The 20,842-nt window shown below is 40.4% G+C and overlaps 1 long non-coding RNA gene across 1 annotated transcript; it reads right to left on the minus strand.

The window, feature by feature from the left end:
* Positions 1-1,596: 1,596 nt before the first annotated feature.
* LOC138644658 (uncharacterized) lies at positions 1,597-16,127 on the minus strand. Its single transcript, XR_011314638.1, has 4 exons — positions 15,964-16,127; positions 9,455-9,485; positions 7,724-7,986; positions 1,597-1,783 (listed from the first exon to the last, which is right to left on the minus strand). It is a non-coding gene; the product is annotated as an uncharacterized lncRNA (long non-coding RNA).
* Positions 16,128-20,842: the final 4,715 nt, after the last annotated feature.

A 20,842-nucleotide genomic window follows, 5' to 3' on the forward strand; every position in this document is an offset into this window, starting at 1 on the left:
AACCATGGCAGGGCGGACCCACTATTGAAGCAACTTGGAAATAAGGGGGCCATTTAGAGCTTCATAGCAGGAATGCTGAGCTAATGAACTGCGAAGGGCCCAAGTAATGCTCTTCAAGACAATATTCCAATATGTAATAAGTGTAATAATAGTAATATTAACAAATACCTCCATTTAGCATAGTTCTTCTGATTCACTATGTCGAACACCCCATGTGCAGGCATTGCAGTAGCTTAGGTATCCCACGGTTACGACCACTCCTATAGTGACAGTTAGTTAGCTGTTAGTGGTTATAACCATGGATGCTGAAGATAGGGATAAACGACATAGCGAATCAGAAAAAGTATACTACATTTCAAATTGTAGGTATTTGCTAATATTATTATTATTATTATTATTATTATTATTATACCTAAAACATATTGGGATAGGATCTTGGAGATGGGAATACCCCTTTAAGGCTGTCTCTGATTACCCACCACAGTTCAGTGATGGAAACAGAAGAGAGTCCCTGTGCAAGAGCATTTCTTGGGCCATTTGCAGTTCATTAGCTAATTCATTAGCTCATCACTCCTGCTTTGAACGTCTAAATCCCCCTTATTACAGCTGTGAGGGCCTACACCTATTACATACTGGTATATGTAAACCCCTTTAATGGTTTGTGACCCGTGAAACTGTGCGGGGTGCAGTCAGAGCCCTGCTCCTGAGATCTTAATATTAATTTTATTACAGCATTATACACTGATCTGGTGAAAAAAAAAAAAACACTGACAACCAATAATATTAATTTTTCCTATCTTGTGAAAATGGAAGCTGTCAAGGGGGACATATATAAGGCAGTTAGTGAAAAATTAGTTTGTCAAGTTAATTTATTGGGAGAAGGAAAATGGGCATACACAGGAATTTGAGGGATTTTGACATGGTCCACATTGTGAAGATTAGAAATCTAAGGCAGAGCAATTCTAAAATTGCAAGTCTTGTGCTATGTTTTTTGCTATGTAAGACGTGGTAAGTACCAACCAAAAGTGGTCCAAGCAACAGATCTGAAGAGCTGGGGACAGGGTCATGAGCTCTCAAGGCTCATTGATGCATGACATGGAAATACCTGAAAGCTTTATTTGGTATTTATAGATTTTTTTTTCTTCAAAGTACCGTATGATGGTGGTGGAACTGTTTTTTTTTTTAATACAATTTTTCTTTGAACTTTTATGCCCAATGAAAGCTCTAAGACTAAGCGCTCATGCAGATGTCAATGCCAATCGGTCCTAGCACGGACCACTACTGTATGGATTAACCATGGGTCTCCCAACCTGAGCATGTCAGCTTCATATCTATGAGACTCTCGCACTCGGGTCTGGAGACCCACGGCCAGTCCATGTATTGCGGTCCAAGATCGGACTGAAATCCACGGATGCCTGCATGACCCCTTAGATAAAAATTTACAAAGAACAAAGTGGTTGTTTGATGCTAAAATTCCCATAACAAAACCACAGCATTTTTCCATTGATTTGCAAAACAGTGTCGTTTATCTCTAATTGATGGGGCAAAAATAACCGAAACCGAGCACAAATAAATAACCCATAAAAGACCCTTCTGTAATTAATTAATAAATCAACCACAAAATCATCCATTTATTTAGTCTTTTTTAGTCATTGCAATAGTACAGTAATGTATCCCTCAGTTATTAAAGCATACAGACTTTTCTGTTTGGTTTTATATGTTGCTATTAAGGTAGAGGAACAATCTTCTTGCAAGTTGCCAATATCAATATTTTACTTCATGTCTGCAAATACAAAATAGCAAAAATAAAAGTTAGTGCAAATTATATGTAGTATAGTGTTCAGATTTCATTACATTAGTTATCACAATCATAAAGACAAGTAGAAAAAGTGAAGGATGTGTGTCAAAATGGTGCAAAGAAAAAATACATTTATTATCTATAGCAACCAACCACATTGCACCTTGGAGATTTAACCCCTTAGTGACGGAGCCACATTTTTGAATACTGACTAGTGTCACTTTATGTGGTAAGGTAATAACTCTGCAACGCTTCAACAAATCCCAGTGATTTTGAGATTGTTTTTTCGTGACACATTATACTTTATGATAATGGTAAATTTAGGTCAATATGTTTTGTGTTTATTTATAAAAAATATCAAACATTTGAGAAAAATGTTTAAAAAAATTAGCAATTTTCAAAATTTTAATGATTATTCCTTTCATCCAGATGGTCATACCATAGCAAACCATTAATAAATAACATTTCCCACATGTCGGCTTTACATCAGCACCATTTGTAAAATGTTATTTTATTTTGTTAGCATTTTAGGAGGTTTACAAATGTAGCACCAATTTTTCATTTTTTCAAGGAAATTTACAAAAAAATGTTGGGGGGACTTATCCATGTTTGAAGTGACTTTGGGGGTCTCATATATTGGGAAACCCCCAAATATGATACCATTTTAAAAACAGCACCCCCTGACATATTGAAAACTGCAGTCAGGTAGTTTGTTAACCCTTCAGGTGCTTTACAGGAATTAATGCAAAGTGGTATGACAGAAATGAAAATGTGTATTATTACCACCTAAATGTCTCTAACTTCTGTCCAGAATGCTACACCTGTCAGACTCCAAGGCCGCTATTTAAGCGTGAATTGCCATGGCAAACATCAGGACCACAAAATCATGGTCTGAGACCACCAATTTGGATAAAGAGGAAGCGCCCACACTCTGTTAACCATTTATAATGATGTAGTCACTATTGACAGCAGCATCTAAGGGGTTAAACAGATTTGGACGGTGCAAACACTGATCGTGGCTGATACAGCAGACATCACAGAGGAAATAAATGTGAACTTGTGTTTAATACTATTTTTAACCATATATATTACCGTAAATGGAAAATAAATCAGATTTTATTTAGCTTTCTTTAAAGAGCGCCAGTAAAACACTGCAATTTTTTCCCTCTGAGACATCCAGTTACCCACAATGCCAAAGTTAAGTTCAGCAATGGAGCACGTGTCAGTAATCCATACACAAGTGCTTTTCACAAAATTAGAATATCATAAAAAAGTTATGCAACGAGTACACTCGCTCATCACTACTAAAAAACATTTTTGTAGGAAAAATTAGATTTTTTGATTTTCACTGCTCAATGTTACAAACATTTGTGAAGCACCTGGGGGTTCAAGGTGCTCACTACACATCTAGATAAGTTCCCTGAGGAGTCTAATGTCTAAAATGATGTCACTTGTTGGGTGTTTCCACTTTTTAGGGACATCAGGGGCTCTCCAAATACAACATCCTGTCCACTTATTGTTACAACAAATTTTACATTTTAAAAGTCAAATGGAGCTCCTTCTCTTCAAAGCACTGCCATGAGCCCAAACAGTATTTTTTCCTCACATATTTCAGTTCTTCAATACAAAAAACTCACATATTGCATAGAGTCATTACAAACACAGTGATCTATTTCAAGTGTTTGTTTCTGTTAATGTTGATGATTACGGCTTACAGCCAATGAAATCCTAAAGTCATTATCTCAGTAAATTAGAATAATTAACAAAAAACACCTGCAAAGGCTTCCTAAGCATTTTAAAAGGTCCCTTAGTCTGTTTCAGTAGCTCCACAATCATGGGGAAGACTGCTGACTTGACAAATGTCCAGAAGGCAGTCATTGGCACGCTCCACAAGGAGGTTAAGCCACAAAAGGTCATTGCTAAAGAAGCTGGCTGTTCACAGAGTGCTGTATCCAAGCATATTAATAGAAGGTTGAGTGGAAGGAAAAAGTGTGGTAGAAAAAGGTGCATAAGCAACCTGGATAACCGCAGCCTTGAAAGGATTGATATAATGCAGTCTCACAGGAGGCAGAGGTTGCAGTCAATTCCCTGCTGTTTCTATCACCCTTCCTGAAACAGGAAGTCATCAGAGGGTGGCGATTACCACAGTTTCTGTCACCGCCATTCCCTGATGACATACTGTGTTGGGAGGTGGACGGAGAAATGATCTCAGCTTCAGTGGCCGCTGCAGTAGCCCCAGCTTCTATCGCCCGTATCTCTTTCCCTGAAATGATACATCATCAGGGGGTGGTGATAAAAGTAGGGTGAGTATTGGGTTCTCAATTGCTGTAAGTCATAATCATCAACATTAACAGAAATAAACACTTAAAATAGATCACTCTGTTTGTAATGACTCTATATAATATATGAGTTTCACTTTTTGTATTGAAGAACTGAAATAAATTAACTTTTTGATGATATTCTAATTTTGTAAGAAGCACCTGTATATATATACTGTATGCTATGCTGATGAGCATAACCTCCAAGGTAAGTGCATATTTACAATTTCGACAGTATATTAGTCCAACCAGCAATGTTACACAAAGGAACGCCTTGTTTTGTCCTTTTTCTTTTTCATACATGACTCACACGAGCTACATTTGTGAGGCCAGAGACTAATGCTGGATGAGAGGGTCAGGCTCACAATCTTTGTTTCAGTTCATCCCAAAGGATGTTGGAGAAGGTTGAGGCCAGGGCTCATTTATGCTACTTTCTTCGTGCAATGAGTAAGGTCATGTTGGAACAGAAATGGGCCTTCATTAAACTGTTCGTACAGAGTTGGAAGCATAAAATTGTCCAAAATGTCTTGGTATGCTGAAACATTAAAAGAGTGGCCTGAAGACTATAATTCCCTTTATAAATATATATCTTCAAGCCTTAACCACTTTTGTAATTTGCTTTATTTTTAAAATTCCATGCTCTTCTCCCTATAGAGCCATCCCCTATATCTGTTTTTTTTTAACCTCCTGTGATATTTCATTTTAGAGGAGAATCAAACTGGACATCACAGGAGGCTGAGGTTGCAGTCAATTCCCCGCAGTTTCTATCACCCCTCCTGAAACAGTAAATCATCAGTGGGTGGCCATTCCCTGATGACATACTGTGTTGGGAGGTGGATGGAGAAATGATTTCAGCTTCAGTGGCCGCCGCAGCAGCCCCTGCTTCTATCGCCCGTATCTCTTTCCCTGAAATGAGATGTCATCAGGGGGCGGTGATAGAAGCAGGGTGAGTGACGAGAGCGGCCCCAGATATTCTATCACCACCCTCAAATGAATCACTATCGGGATAGTAATAGAAGCAGGGCAGGTGACAGCAGCGGCACTCCTGATAATGATTTGTTTAAGGGCAGTGACAAAAGCTGTTCGGCAGTGCTGCTGTCACTCACTCTGCTTCTGTCACCTCCCCCTGACGATGTCTCATTTCAGGGAAACACACAGCGGTCATAAAAGAAGGGACTGTGGCAGCGGCCATTGACAATGAGGGCAGCTGGCACAAATGAAGTGTGTCAGTGGCCACTGAAGCTGCAGTCACGTCTCCACCACCCACCTGAAACAAGATGTCATCAGGGGATAGTAGTGAAAAAGCTTTGGTAAGTGATCACAGCACCACCTCATATATCTAATAACTGTTGGACACAGTAATGTTTCTGCCTTGAAAAGAGGTTTATTGTACTAACATAAAATGTGCAATATGCATTCAAACAAAATTTGACAGGTGCATAAGTATGGGCACCCGTATCATTTTCTTGTTTTAAATACTCCTACCTACTTTTTGCTGACTTACTAAAGCACTTTGTTTGGTTTTCTAACCTCATTGAGCTTTGAACTTCATAGCAAGGTGTATGCAATCATGAGAAAAGCTACTTAAAGTGACCACTTGCAAGTTGTTCTCCTGTTTGAATCTCCTCTGAAGAGTGGCATCATGGGCTCCTCAAAACAACTGTCTAATGATCTGAAAACAAAGATTATTCAACATAGTTGTTCATGGGAAGGATACAAAAATCTGTCTCAGAGATTTAACCTGTCAATTTCCACTGTGAGGAACATAGTAAGGAAATGGAAGAACACAGGTACAGTTCTTGTTAAGGCCAGAAGTGGCAGGCCAAGAAAAACATCAGAAAGGCAGAGAAGAAGAATGGTGAGATCAGTCAAGGACAATCCTCAGACCACCTCCAGAGAGCTGCAGCATCAACTTGCTGCAGATGGTGTCACTGTGCATCGGTCAACTATACAACACATTTTGCGCAAGGAGAAGCTGTATGGGAGAGGGATGCGAAAGAAGCCGTTTCTGCAAGCACGCCACAAACAGAGTCGGCTGAGGTATGCAAAAGCACATTTGGAGAAGCCAATTTCTTTTTGGAAGAAGGTCCTGTGGACTGATGAAACCAAGACTGAGTTGTTTGGTCATACAAAAAAGCGTTCTGCATGGTGGCCAAAAAACACAGCATTCCAAGAAAAACACTTGCTACCCACAGTAAAATTTGTTGGAGGTTCCATCATGCTTTGGGGCTGTGTGGCCAATGCACCGGGAATCTTGTTAAAGTTGAGGGACGCATGGATTCCTCTCAATATCAGCAGATTCTTGGCAATAATGTTTATGAATCAGTGACAAAGTTGAAGTTACGCAGGGGATGGATCTTTCAGCAAGACAATGATCCAAAACACCGCTCCAAATCTACTCAGGCATTCATGCAGAGGAACAATTACACTGTTCTGGAATGGCCATCCCTGTCCCCAGACCTGAATATCATTGAACATTTGTGGGTTCATTTGAAGGGGGCTGTCCATGCTCGGCGACCATCAAACTTAACTGAACTGGAATTGTTTTGTAAAGAGGAATGGTCAAAAATACCTTCATCCAGGATCCAGGAACTCATTAAAAGCTACAGGAAGCGACTAGAGGCTGTTATTTTTGCAAAAGGAGGATCTACTAAATATTAATGTCACTTTTCTGGTGGGGTGCCCATACTTATGCACCTGTCACATTTTGTTTGAATGCAGATTGCACATTTTCTTCTGTTAGTACAATAAACCTCATTTCAAGGCAGAAACATTACTGTGTCCAACAGTTATTAGATATATGAAACTGAAATAGCTGTTGCAAAAAAAACAAATTTTTATAAAACATTAAGCTTAAGATTAATAGGGGTGCCCAAACTTTTTCATATAACTGTATACTGATTGCTGGAGGTCTGATTGTTGGGTCCTCTGAAGCTCCTAAGAATTAAGAATCTTGAATGGTGGAGAGTCACACATGCTCAACGTCTATATACCCCTTATAGTCCTCCCCTGAAAATATCATTTTAGGTCAGTATCTTAGATCTAGTTTAACAATTAGGAAAAGAAGTCCCAATTTGTCAGATTGGAGTCAACCACTAATTACAAGTAAGCTTTTCAGCAGCAAATCCGAATGTACTGTAACTAAATAATTGTTTTTGATAAATGTATTCTAGCAAAATGCCTAGTCGCTGAGGCTGTGTACTCTGCATATGACTTTTCCATATGTCTTGAGCAAATATGCATGGTTTTATGGGATCTCCTACTGGATTATCTCCTTTCTAAGCTGCCAAAGAGACTGGAGTCCATGTCTTGGCAAGGCCCTGGAACAGAACTGTTAGCTGATGTAACACAGCTGAAGGTCAACATATCTACCTGCGTATATTGCTGTCCTGAGGGAAGATAGGTTGTGTAGGATGTCTTCTTCAGTGTGTAAAGCAGTCTCACCTTACTCTGCACTTAACACCTACCAAATACAGTCATTATCTTTTTGCATATTACATGGCTAATAACTGCATCAAGGTGAGAATCTTAAACATTTACATTCATCAAAAAAAGTAGTGTTAAATCAAACAAGGGCTATAATACTAATTCCTTAATCAAGACTTACCTTGCCATGGCTAAATATACAAGTTTAGTGATGGCCATGATGACCATGATGACCATGATGGCCATGAAATCCATGATGGCCATGGTGTCCATGATGGCCATGATGTATATGTGGTCCAAAGTGTCCAGGAGGACCATGGTGTATGTGTGGTCCAAAGTGTCCAGGAGGACCATGGTGTATATGTGGACCTGGAGGATATCCAGGATGGGGATGATGGTGGTGGGGATGGTGCAGGTGCCCAGGTGGAGGATGGAAATGTGGGCCTGAAACAAATAATTTAATATAACATTTTTAAAATAGCAAACATAATAATTTGCAAACATGTTCAGGTATAGCCAGGTCATAAACTTGCTGATATTCCACTCAGAGTTCAACAGTAATGGAATAATGCACATAGTGATCACACAGCACAAGGGCAATGTACACAGTGAGGTCACAGACTAAAAATATTGAACAACGTGAAGTTCACAATGATATTCTATTTAAGTATTGAAGCTTAAGAACCATGGAAATACTGATGTCACAGTAGTGGAGCAATGCATATAGTGATATCATAGTACAAAGTGCATGCACACAATATTCTGACAGCAACACAATAATGCGCAGAATGATGTCACGTGAATTAAACAGATGTTCTAGGGAATATGATGTTTTTTTTTAAATTTCTCAGACTGCTTTCTTGGTCCTGTCCCGCATTTGTCTAGTCCTCTGGTCTCTGCTTCCTCGTCTCATCTTCAAAATACTGGAAATGGCTGGAAATGGCATTCAGCAATTTCCTGGCTGGGGTAAGTCATTGCTGCACCAGTGAGCCAGTATTTTGACCCATTTCCAGGGTGTCAATGATGTGATCAGGAAGCTGAGATCAGTGGGGACCAGGTGACTACCAGAAGAGAACCTGCAGGGGATTGGAAATGGTAAATCGAATACCACTGGAACACTTCATTCAAGAGGTAGTGAAAAGCCAAAAAAATATCTAAAGATGTGGCTAATTTATCATCTGGCATGCACCATTGTGCTAAATTTGATATATTTTCATACAGTTTTATCTACATATGCATTGTCTAAATATTGGAGAGGATTGGGCCAGTATTTGTTACTAGGCACTGGAGGGCCAGGACCTAGGGCGGCAATAGAAGCTCATAATAAGAATATAATGTTCTTGTAGCCTCCTTTCCTGCCCTTTGCTGGTCTTACCATGAAATTAAATGTCTATTCAGGGGAGGTGGGAATTTTCACAGACAGCACAAGAGAAAGGCAGGGAAAGATGTGCAAAGACCCAACTAGCTGCTACTTTACAATCCACTAGAATGAGTTGTGAGTAGTGTGAATAAGTACTTGCTTAGCCGGTCAGGGGCTACGAACAGCGACCAAAGTAGGTGATACCCACTGATTTAAGGGAGGTTAGCACTGGAGCCCTGGTGCGGATCCATAAATATGCTCCAATGTCCTTTTCTTTGGTTTCCCATTCATCAAGGCACCTAACCTATGATTTAAAGTGGATCCATTCCTTGGTGAGCGCCATAGAAGCTGTTATGACTGATAGCCTGGCAGTTCCACACAATCATATTCCCATACTGTTTGGATATGTTAAGATATTGTATAGATGAGAGACTTGAAAGAGAAAGTGTTAGCAAATCTTGAAGTAAGAGTTCTGTTCTTACAATGTATATTACTCATGTGCAAGAATACTTAGTACATAAATTGCAATGGAAAAAATTTGTTGACACTAACCTGGGTTTGAATTTCCCATTATAACTGGAATCTGAAAAAAAGACAAAAATATAATAATGTGCTATGTACAGTAATTGTCTTATTACGTCAATATACAGCAATTACGCAGCCAGACTACGATTCATACTGCGTGTGGTTCAGGCAACATGAAGCAGCTGACAGGTTCCCTTAAATTATATCAGTTCAATACATCAGGGTATAAAGTATTAGCTATTGTATATTCTTTCTATAGTGTACAGCAGATACTATTTTACATTTTATTCCTATTATTAAATTTGCACTTTAGTCCCCTTAGTCAGTGCCTAGTCCTCTCCCATTGTTTTCTATATATCACATTAACTGTGTTATTTAAAATATGCAAACATTCCAGTTTTTCACACCCAACAGGAGTATTACACGACCTTTGTAGATACTTAGGCTATGTGCACACGAAAGAAAATTGGTGCAGAATTTTCTGCACAAAATCTGCACCTCCTGGCAGAATCCGCAGCTGCGGTTTTTATGCATTTTTAGTGCATTTTTTGTGCGGAATTGATGCGGATTTTGTGCAGTTTTTGTGCAGATTTTACCACTGCAGATTTCTATTAATGGAGGGGTGCAGATATGCTGCAGAACTGCACAAAAGAAGTGACGTGCACTTCTTTGAAATCTGCAGCGTTTCTGCGCTGATTTTTCTGCACCATGTGCACAGCTTTTTTCACATTTATTTACATTGTACTGTAAATCACAGTGCAGATCTGCAGCGTTTCTGCGCAGAAAAAAACACTGCAGTTCTGCACTAAATCTGCACTAAATGTGCATCGTGTGCACACAGCCTTACAGAATACACCCAAAACAATGCATTACCTCTCACATAGCAGTGACAAAGGCATTTTCATTATGGCACAACATAGGGGATAAAAAGCTTATTTTACATGAAGGTGTAGTTACCAGTGTGATGTGTGATGGTTACAATGTGATGTGTGATGGCAGCTCTCTGCTCTCCTGATCTCACTGCAGAGCTGTGTGCCATTATAACTGACACATCTGCAGGTTCCTCTCAACTTTAACTTCCATCTTACAGGCAGACAGGGTTGTGATATTGTTGCAATACAGTAGAGCTCAGAGAGCTGCAAAAATGTGTTTGCAAGAAGACAAAGTTAATTTCTCCTTTTCTGTGTTAGTTACTTGTCTCACTCTGGTAACTCTTCTTCATGTATAATAAGCTCTGGAGGCAGCGTCCTACCCAGAGCCTGGAAGAGGTCATTTATATAAAGTGATAAGAGATTATTCACAACAGCACATCTGATATGAGGCATACAGGGATCACTGTCCTCCGCCGTCTTTAGAGGAAATCTGTCACCCCAAAATTTGCCTATAAGCTAAGGCCACCGGGGCTTATCTACAGCATTCTGTAATGCTGTTGATGACCCCCCATGTAACCTGAAAGATAAGAAAAACTAGTTAGATTATACTCACCCAGGGGCGGTCCCTGTGTGGTCCGGTCCGATGAGCGTCGCGGTGTGGGTCCAGCGCCTCCCATCTTCATACGATGACATCCACTTCCTTGCTTCTGTCGTGGTTCCTGCGCAGGCGTACTTTATCTGCCCCGTTGAGGGCAGAACAAAGTACTGCAGTGCGCAGGAACCAGGAAAGGTCAGAGAGGCCCAGCACCTGCGCACTGCAGTACTTTGCTCTGCCCTCAAAGCCACGGCATGAAGCAAAGAAGAGGGCGTCATCTTATGAAGATGGGATGCGCTGGACCAGCACCGCAACGCCCATCGGACCGGACCGCACTGGGACCGCCCCTGGGTGAGTATAATCTAACCTCTTTTTCTTATCTTTCAGGTTACATCAGGGGCTTAACTACAGCATTACAGTATGCTGTAGATAAGCCCCCGATGACAGTGGCCTTAGCTTATAGGCGAATTTTGGGGTGACAGATTCCCTTTAACCTGTTTGGCCATATTAATAGTTTAGATAGGTCAAATGTGGTGACAGATTGTGAATGGTTTTGCAACTCAGGCAGTTTGTGGTTCTGCATTTGTAACTTCCAGGTAGAGTAACAATTTCTTTACAAATTTCTTTCAATTTACTAGAGGCCAGAATGTTTTTAACTGTTGGTGTATCACAGAATGTTATGGAAATTTACTTGGGATGTTCACTTTCAAAAAACTGACCATTAAAGTCATTATTAAATATTACGGTAAATTTTTTCTCCAGTATTTTGCGGAGGCCTAAATGGGATTTTTTTTTTACTAATGATGAAGTTTAATTTGAATGCATTATTGTCCTTTTCCTGACTGCTTGGCTGTAGACAGTCTGCTTGGTTTGTTTTTTCAGCTTTTTAATATGCATGTGTGATTAATTTAGTTGGGTATCTTTTTTCTTTGAATCGACCCTGTAACTCCTTCACCCCGCAGCCAAATTCTGTTTTTGCGTTTCCTGTTTTTCCTCCCTTTCTTCCCTAAGAAGATTCATATCTTTTATTTTTCTGTCCACAGACACATATGAGGGCTTGTTTTTTGAGGGACGAGCTGTACTTTTGAATTACACCATTAATTTTACTACATAGTGTACTCAAAAACATGAATAAAACATCCAAGTGCCGTGAAATTGTGAAAAAAAATACAATTCTAGCCTAGTTTTCTTGGAATTGTTTCTACAATGTAAAGTTTGTAGTAAAAATGACCATGCAATGTGATTCTCCTCATCGATTTGATTACGGCGACAGAAAACATGTCCAGTTCTTTTTTATTTTGGTGGCAAAAAAAGTCAGAATTTTTTTTTTAAATATTTGGAGTTGTGTCGCCATTTTCTGAGGCTCGTAACATTTTTATTTTTCGTCCGATGGAGTTGTGTGATAGGTTTTTTTTTGCAAGGCGATACGATGTTTTTATTATTTTGGGATAAATGTAACTTTTTGATCTCTTGTTACAGCCTTTTTTGGGGAATTGCAGCGACCAAAAAAAGATAATTTTGCCATTCGTCATTTTAGTTATTATTAGTTCACCGTCAGGTTAATTGTTTTTATATTTGGATAGATCAGACTTTTCTGAATGTGGTGATACCACATGTGTATTTATATTATTTTTTTTATATCTATATTTTCAATGGGGCGAAAGGTGGGTGATTTGAACTTTTATTTTTTTTATTTTTTTCAACTTTTTTTTATACCTTTTTCTGCTCTTGTTAGCCCCTAGAGTGGACTTGAAGATGCAATAGTCTGATCGCATGTGCTATATGTCACAGCATCAGTGTACACAGCAGAAATCACGGTCTCCTTTGAAGTTTTATTGGAGCTCCATACTGACAAGCACAGGGGTCATCATGCCAAACCATCGTGATCACATCATGGGCGCGTCAATGGGAGGAGGTAATCACATGTATGCGCGTCGGCGCATGTTAAATGCCTCTGTCAGAGATTGCTAGAGGCACGTCCTGGCTATAATACACAGCCATCATCACCTGCCAGGTATGGGCCGGGCTCGCTGCGTGAGCCCGCTCCATACATCCGCTTCAAACATGCACCATATATATATATAGCGCATGTCATGAAGGGGTTAAAAAAACCTGATCCTTTTCAAATGGGAGAAAAACTGACGGCTAATTAACAGATCCATTGCCATAGACTTCAAGGTTAAAAAAAAATGGACACAGTTGAAATCATTTTTTTCAGGCGGACAAAAAAGATGCATCCGCATAACTTTGTCAACAGATTGCTGCTGGATCTGTTCTAATTGATGATTACTGGACATGTCACCATAGCCTTTTTATAAATTCACTGTTTATCAGTAGGAAATTCTCAGCAGAGAGGGCTACTTGGCCTGCAGCTAAGCAATCCAACCACACCCCCACACCCATGATTGGCAGCTTTCTGCCTATGCACAGTGTACACAGAAAGCTGCCAATCGGTGGTATGGGCGGGGTTACACAGTGCACAGCATTCAGAGAACTGCTAGATCTACAGTTGATAAAACAGATATTTTATCAAAATTATAGCAAGCAGCTCAGTAAGTGATACATCGTCAGGAATCAGTGGCTCTGTCCCTACATCATGCTGCTCTGAGATGGGGTATCACAATCTTGGTGACATATATGTATATATCTCAATTAAAGGAAATTTATCACCAGGATTTTGATGTGAATGGTCATTTAAATGCTGTCTTTTCCTCTCTCCTCCCAATCCCCGCCACCATCGTGGTTTCAATGCCAAAACATAGTATTTAAATCACTCAGTGTGACAAGATGTATATTCACATGCCAAAAGCTTCAGATCGGGGCTGAAAACCGGTTTGTGAATTTTATGTCAATACTAATCAAGGACCTTACTGCTCCCACAATTGCATTGGAGTAATATTTCTTGTCTGCTGTGATGACAGCGCAGTCTTAAGAATCCATCACTACAGCCTTTTCATTTCTATATCAAATGTTCTGTGTTCTATACAATCAGTCTTGTCACCTATTATATAGATACATTATTATAGATATTTTACACAACTTATGAATCCATATTTAATAAAATTGCCATTTTATTATGAAGTTGTATGCAATATCTTTGTTTTGGTGTATTAATATACAACACAGCATATAGTGAGGATATAACCACACACAGTGGCCTCCATGTCCTAACCTTCCTTGAGGATGAAGCAAATATGGCTAGTAATGTGAATGTATATAATGAATATATACAGATCCCAATGTCTCCTGTATCTAGACTTATCAGCCACATTCAGGATGTTTATATATAGACTTATACAAATGTAGTATACATAATCTACTTATCTATAAGGAGATAGACATACTGCCTACGTTCCTCCTTGAAGACACGAGTATTGTTATGGTGTATAATGTGAACTGAGATATGCATATTATTATTGTTGTATTCTGACAGACACTAGGGAGTGTTAGGATTCATGTTTGGGACTAGCCCAAAGTGGGAGGTGCTAAGATTAAGTGACACAGATGATAGTCTCCTGTCAGGTTGTTAGATAGGGCCCAACATGTGCCAGAAGCAGACCTAAGGTCTGACCAGTCAGCAGGGCCACGTGACATGGGTTCCCTAACTCAGGGAGACCGAGTTAGAGGATAGCGTGACTGAAGGACAGAGTGATTAACGGGAGATGGGTCCTGGGAAAGGACACCTAGCAGTACAGCCCCGAGTTTATAACTGGGGGAGGTAACATGCCCAGATGGAACAGAGAATATCAGAAGCAAAAAAGATAAGTACTTGCCATATTGGCAAGCGGACGAGAGGACACGGAAATGTGGGTTGAAAGTAGGACTCTCACTAACTGGACTGTAGTATGGATCTGGGTTGTGGTGAAGGCAGGTGAACCAGTGGAGACAGAAACCATCCGAGTTAAGGAAGGAACTGAGACGGTGTGTGAAAATGCTCCATATTGTGAAGGAAATGTTCATTAAGCTGTGCACCCGCTATCTACTGTATATAATCCCCATTAGTAAAAAGTTTATTTTTGAGTGAAAGTCTCCCTCATTGAAGTCCTTGACATCTGGTCCTGGCCCACCACACTTATCGGTAACATGTGGCCTGCAAGGGCGCAGCGCTCCCATAGACAAAGTCCACACCCCCAGCCACAACCCCAACCTTCATGTAACATAGTGGGGCTTAAGGGACGAGTATCACACCCATGACTACTGCCTTGCACCATGTTACATATCCATAAGAATGTGCAGGACACATAATCCACAGGCCAACTGCAAAGGGGGTTTCACTACAGGATTTTAAAGTATATCCATCCTATATATACTCCCACTGCGGGGTGCCTTCACATTCCCCAAATAAGTCTATTTATATGCTGAAACTTAATTACACCTAGAATATGTATAGGTAATTATGTAAAATTAGAATCCATATACAATACATACACATGGGCTCCTAAATATTAAATACCTGACGGTGTGCGAAGGAAGAGACTGTCACCCAGCAGCTTCTCTACTACAGTAGTTTACTATGGCGCTTCCTATAGTAATGACCTTTGGAATAGTGATAAAAGTCATGCAATGATCAAATGACCCCTGGGCACACTGCCATCTCGCTGGGGGAATATCGTAAGCTTAGTATGTACGTTATCCATTTAACAGGATATAGGATAGAGCAGACTGGATGGGAGGTGTATTCCCCTATTAGTATTATCGCTGTATAGATGAGCAGCATGTTTCAGAGATTATATGCATTATATTATATTTATGCGGCAAAAATGTAGAACATGCGGAATTTCACATTATGTGATACTTAGACATCATTTTGCCACCAAAAACATGTAATTATTTTAGGATTTTACATAATTAGATATTATCTTACTCTTAATAGCACATAGGAAACACATACAAATGCACCAATATTAGGATACGTTGAGATGATATGGAATTGAATAAATAAATTATTTTAAGTTATAGTTGTTCCATTCTTTTTATAATAAATTATTGACTCTTATCCTAGAAAGCTCTAAAGATGATATAAGTATTGATCTTGCAGTGATCGGAGGCTTCCGGGACAGTGCACATACCTTCTGCTGGTGCCAGAGATCAGTGTCTGCTCAGTGCTGAACAACCAAGCTGAATGTGCAGTGAAGTAGAAGAGCTAAAAGGATATGACAAGCGAGAGCAAACAAAAGTGAAATAGTTGGAGGGGAAACACACAGGTCTTAAGTTTCCAATGACATCAAGTTAACCACTGTTGTTGCTTCAGTAACAGCGCACTTCCTGCCAAGCCGCACCCTGACTCCTGACAAATACTCAGCAATGACCGTATGTCGACATCAAAGTCAAGGACTGCAATACTAATACTGTAACTGTGTTGTGCAAATAGATTTACATCATATAAACATTTATAGCGGTTTACCTCTGATAGGACTTGGCACAAGCGTCTTGTTTGAAATATATACATAGGTTTGAGTAACAAATGTGCATTTTTCTGCAGCTACAGACAGTACAGAGGTACCGATTTCACCCGGCCCGGTAGCGGAGGGGCCCCCATATGTTCCTTTGGCACAGAAGACATTTCAGAAAAAGGCAGCCATATTTACCAACTAAGATCAGAAAGTAATCCACTGCAGGATGCGACAGCCCCCCGGGATTAAGGCGGAGGCAAAATACTGATGAAACAACCACTCACAACCTACCAATTCATGGTCAACTAGTAGTGATGAGCGAGTGTGCTCGTTACTCGAGATTTCCGAGCATGGTTGGGTGTTCTCCGAGTATTTAGGACGTGCTCGTAGGTTATGTTTGTGTCCCCGCAGCTGCATGATTTGCTGCTGTTAGACAACCTGATCACATGCAGGGTTGCCTGTTTGTTAGGGAATCCCCGCATGGGTTCAGGCTGTCTAGCAGCCGCAAATCATGCAGCTGCGGGGACACAAAAATAATCTACAAACACGTCCAAAATACTCGGCGAACACCCGAGCATGTTCAGAAATCTCGAGTAACGAGCACACTCGCTCATTACTATCAACTAGTATTAGAATTGCACATGGACAAAGCTTGCAATTCTAGTTTATCAGCGGTACCTGGCGGCTACACGGGAGGTCTGCAAATCTCTTATCTTCCGGTGCCCCTGAGCAGCTTTTGATTAGCCAGGGCTGGTGTGACATCATATGTGTGCTATGCTCTTCTCTAGCTGGGACCTATGGATTCAATTTTTGTTCATTCATTCATAGTCGTAGCAGCCAGAGTCTTCTCAATTTTATCTATGCTTCACAATATAACATTTAACTTTTTTGTGTCTGTTAGGCCCCCTTCACACGTCCATGTTTCCAGTACGATTAGGCTCCATTTTCACACATACCAGAGACACTTATACACACACCCATTATAATTAGTGATGAGCGAATATACTCGTTACTCGAGGTTTCCCGAGCACGATCGGGGGTCCTCCGAGTATTTTTTAGTGCTCGGAGATTTCGTTTTTCTTGCCGCAGCTGAATGATTTACATCTGTTAGCCAGCATAAGTAAATGTGGGGGTTGCCTGGTTGCTAGGGAACCCCCACATGTACTTAGGCTGGCTAACAGATGTAAATCATTCAGCTGCGGCAAGAAAAACGAAATCTCCGAGCACTAAAAAATACTCGGAGGACCCCTGAGCGTGCTCGGGAAATCTCGAGTAACGAGTATATTCGCTCATCACTAATTGTAATCTATGGTGCTGCGCACATGTCTGTGTTTTTGCACAAACTGAACATGTAGACAAGTTCATTTTTTTTCCGGCAGCACAGATGACAATACATGCCGCATACATGTGTCATCTGTGTGTGTGCCGTCTGTGTGACACGTACCTGCCCCAGATGAAAGAGTCTCAGTGGCCCCTTTAACACATACTACAATTTATGAGGCTTAGATAAGAAATATATAGGTATAGTGCAATGCTAAAGATTTAATTTACTTGTTACATTACATGAATGACATCAATAGTTCAGAAACCAGACAGTATAATCCTCCATACAGTATTATGTGCACCACATAGTGCTCCATACAGAATAATGAGCCCCATATATTGCTCCATATAGTATTATGTGCACCACATAGTGCTCCATACAAAATAACGAGTCCCAATATAATGCTCCATACAGTATTATGGGCACCACATAGTGCTCCATACAAAATAACGAGTCCTAATATAATGCTCCATACAGTATTATGTGCACCACATAGTGCTCCATACAGAATAATGGACCCCATATAATGCTCCATACAGTATTATGGACACCACATAGTGCTCCATACTGAATAATGAGCCCCATATAATACTCCATACAGTATTATGAGCACCACAAATATTGCTTCATATATAATTGGCCACATATAATGCCCCATACAGAATGGGTCCCATATAATGCTCCAGTATATGATGAGTCCCATATAATGCTCCATATTTCATGGGCCTCATATAATTCTCCAGTATATGATGGGCCCCATATAATGCTCCATATATAATGGGCCTTATATAATCCTTCTGTATATGATGGACCCCATATAATGCTCCATACAGAATGAGCCCCATATAATGCTCCAAACAGTATATGATGTGCCCCATATAATGCTCCACACAGAATGGGCCCCATATAATGCTCCACACAGAATGGGCCCCATATAACGCTCCAAACAGTATATGATGGGCCCCATATAATGCTCCATACAAAATGGGCCCCATATAATGCTTCAGTATGTGATGGGCCCCATATAATGCTCCAAACATTAAAAAAAAAAAAATACTCACCTCTCCGCTGGACGATGCTCTGCTCTGTACTCCTCAGCGTCGCCACCTTCCAGCTCTCTGCACTGTGACTGTTCAGTGGAGAGGGTGCACACTAGTCACGTCATCTTGCCCTTTGACCTAAAATGTCACAGAGTCAGAACACGCAGGAGACGTTGTAGCTGCAGAGGAAAAAGGAGAGGTAAGTATTGCAAGTACAGGGGCCCTGAGCAAGCGGGCGTTGGTGGGCCTCTCACGGGTGCTGTCATCAGGCCCCCATAATGCATCGGTGGGTGTCCCTGAAGGCAATTGGAACCCCCCACCTGCTCAGGACCCCAGCACTTGCCCAGGTGAGCTGGGTGCTGACGCCGGCCCTGCGTGATGGTATAGAATGCAGAATGGAAATGAAAGATTTTTAGGTATTAAATTGGGCAAACATAGAGATACATACTGTAGATAGATAGATAGATAGATAGATAGATAGATAGATAGATAGATAGATAGATAACAGACAGAGAGATAGATAGACAGACAGATATATAGTTAGTGCCTCACATGTGTAATTTACTGTACATGCATTAACTTAATAAATAAATGAAAAATATTATGTGGGGTCCCCCCCAATTTTGGTAGCCAGAAAAGGTAAAGCAGACAGCTATGGGCTTATATTATCAGGCTGGGAAGATCTATGAATATTGGGCCCTTCCCAGCCTAAAAATACCAGCCGTCAGCTTCCCCAGAAGTGGATCATCACTTTTTTTCTATTTACTGTGCTGTAATAATCTATAGACAGAGTGTGTAGTGAGGCACTCAGGTTTTTCTATTGACCCCATACCTGCTCTTTGCATATACTCATGCAGAAGTTGACGACCTGCGCATCCTGAACTGAATGCTTTGGGAGAGTGTTGTTGTGAGTGATCAGTGGAAGCCTCAAGACCTAGACTTCCCCGGAGCACCTCCAATATACTTTAGTAGCCAATCAGTACAGTTCCTTAACAATTTACAAACATTGTTGCAAAGATCAAAGACATTGTCCTCTATGATCCATTCCAAAGCAAGGTGTGCCTTCCGTTAACACTATTAGTGTAGGTCCCATGATGCGCCACCACATTCAGCTGAAAAGCCACATCAAGCATGTCAATAATTGCACACAGAAAATAGTATAATGACTAATGTAACCATAATCCCACATTGGAATAACGATTTACATTGTATCAATACTAGTGATGAGCGAATATACTCGTTACTCGAGATTTCCCGAGCATGCAGCTGAATGATTTACATCTGTTAGCCAGCATAAGTACATGTGGGGATTCCCTAGCAACCAGGCAACCCCCACATGTACTTATGCTGGCTAACAGATGTAAATCATTCAGCTGCGGCAAGAAAAATTAAATTTCCGAGCACTAAAAAATACTCAGAGGACACCCGAGCGTGCTCGGGAAATCTCGAGTAACGAGTATATTCGCTCATCACTAATCAATACCCAGCTATTGGCGGCAACAGCTAAATTAACTGGATGACATTGCTATGTAATAAAGGCAATAATATTCTGTTCACATTTATTTCTATGTAAGTGGCACACATGTAATACTATGCTAGATCGCCCACTTTAGTGTTTAATTTCTACTGGTATAATTATGAATAGTTCCTTTGTTGACAGTCTCTATTACAGGTTTTGAATTGATTCTCAGGAGCTTCAAGTTTTAGATATATTCTCTGAATAAATCATGTGTAATAGCTATATTCCAAATGATAAGTTATGCAATAATGTTTGTTTTTTCTCCAAACCTTCAAGAGTTCCATCGTGGTAATGTTATGTAGGAAACAGCCCCGCTAGTCTGGAGTTCTATGTGACTGTCACGGTACTGTCTTACTGACACAGGAAAGAACTGGTTTTGGAGACACTCTCAATCTTTGTTCAGTTCTCCCAGTGAAGACCAACTTATCTCCTTGCTGTCTCAGGCCACGTAAGCTCACAATCCAGGCCACAACTTTTGGTCTAGGCCTTCACAGACCTAGATCTGTCACCACCAGCCACATTTTGATAAACCCAAATCTGCTATTCAAAACCTGAATAAAGCCAAAGCCTTTGGATCACTGTTAAGTTATATTCTGTTTAATTTCGCACACAGCAGTATGCCTTAAAAATGTTTGACAAATGTGGAAAAAATGCTGGAAAGTAAAAAAACTT

The sequence above is a fragment of the Ranitomeya imitator genome, chromosome 7, assembly GCF_032444005.1.
Source record: "Ranitomeya imitator isolate aRanImi1 chromosome 7, aRanImi1.pri, whole genome shotgun sequence".
In the NCBI taxonomy this organism is placed as follows: domain Eukaryota; kingdom Metazoa; phylum Chordata; class Amphibia; order Anura; family Dendrobatidae; genus Ranitomeya; species Ranitomeya imitator.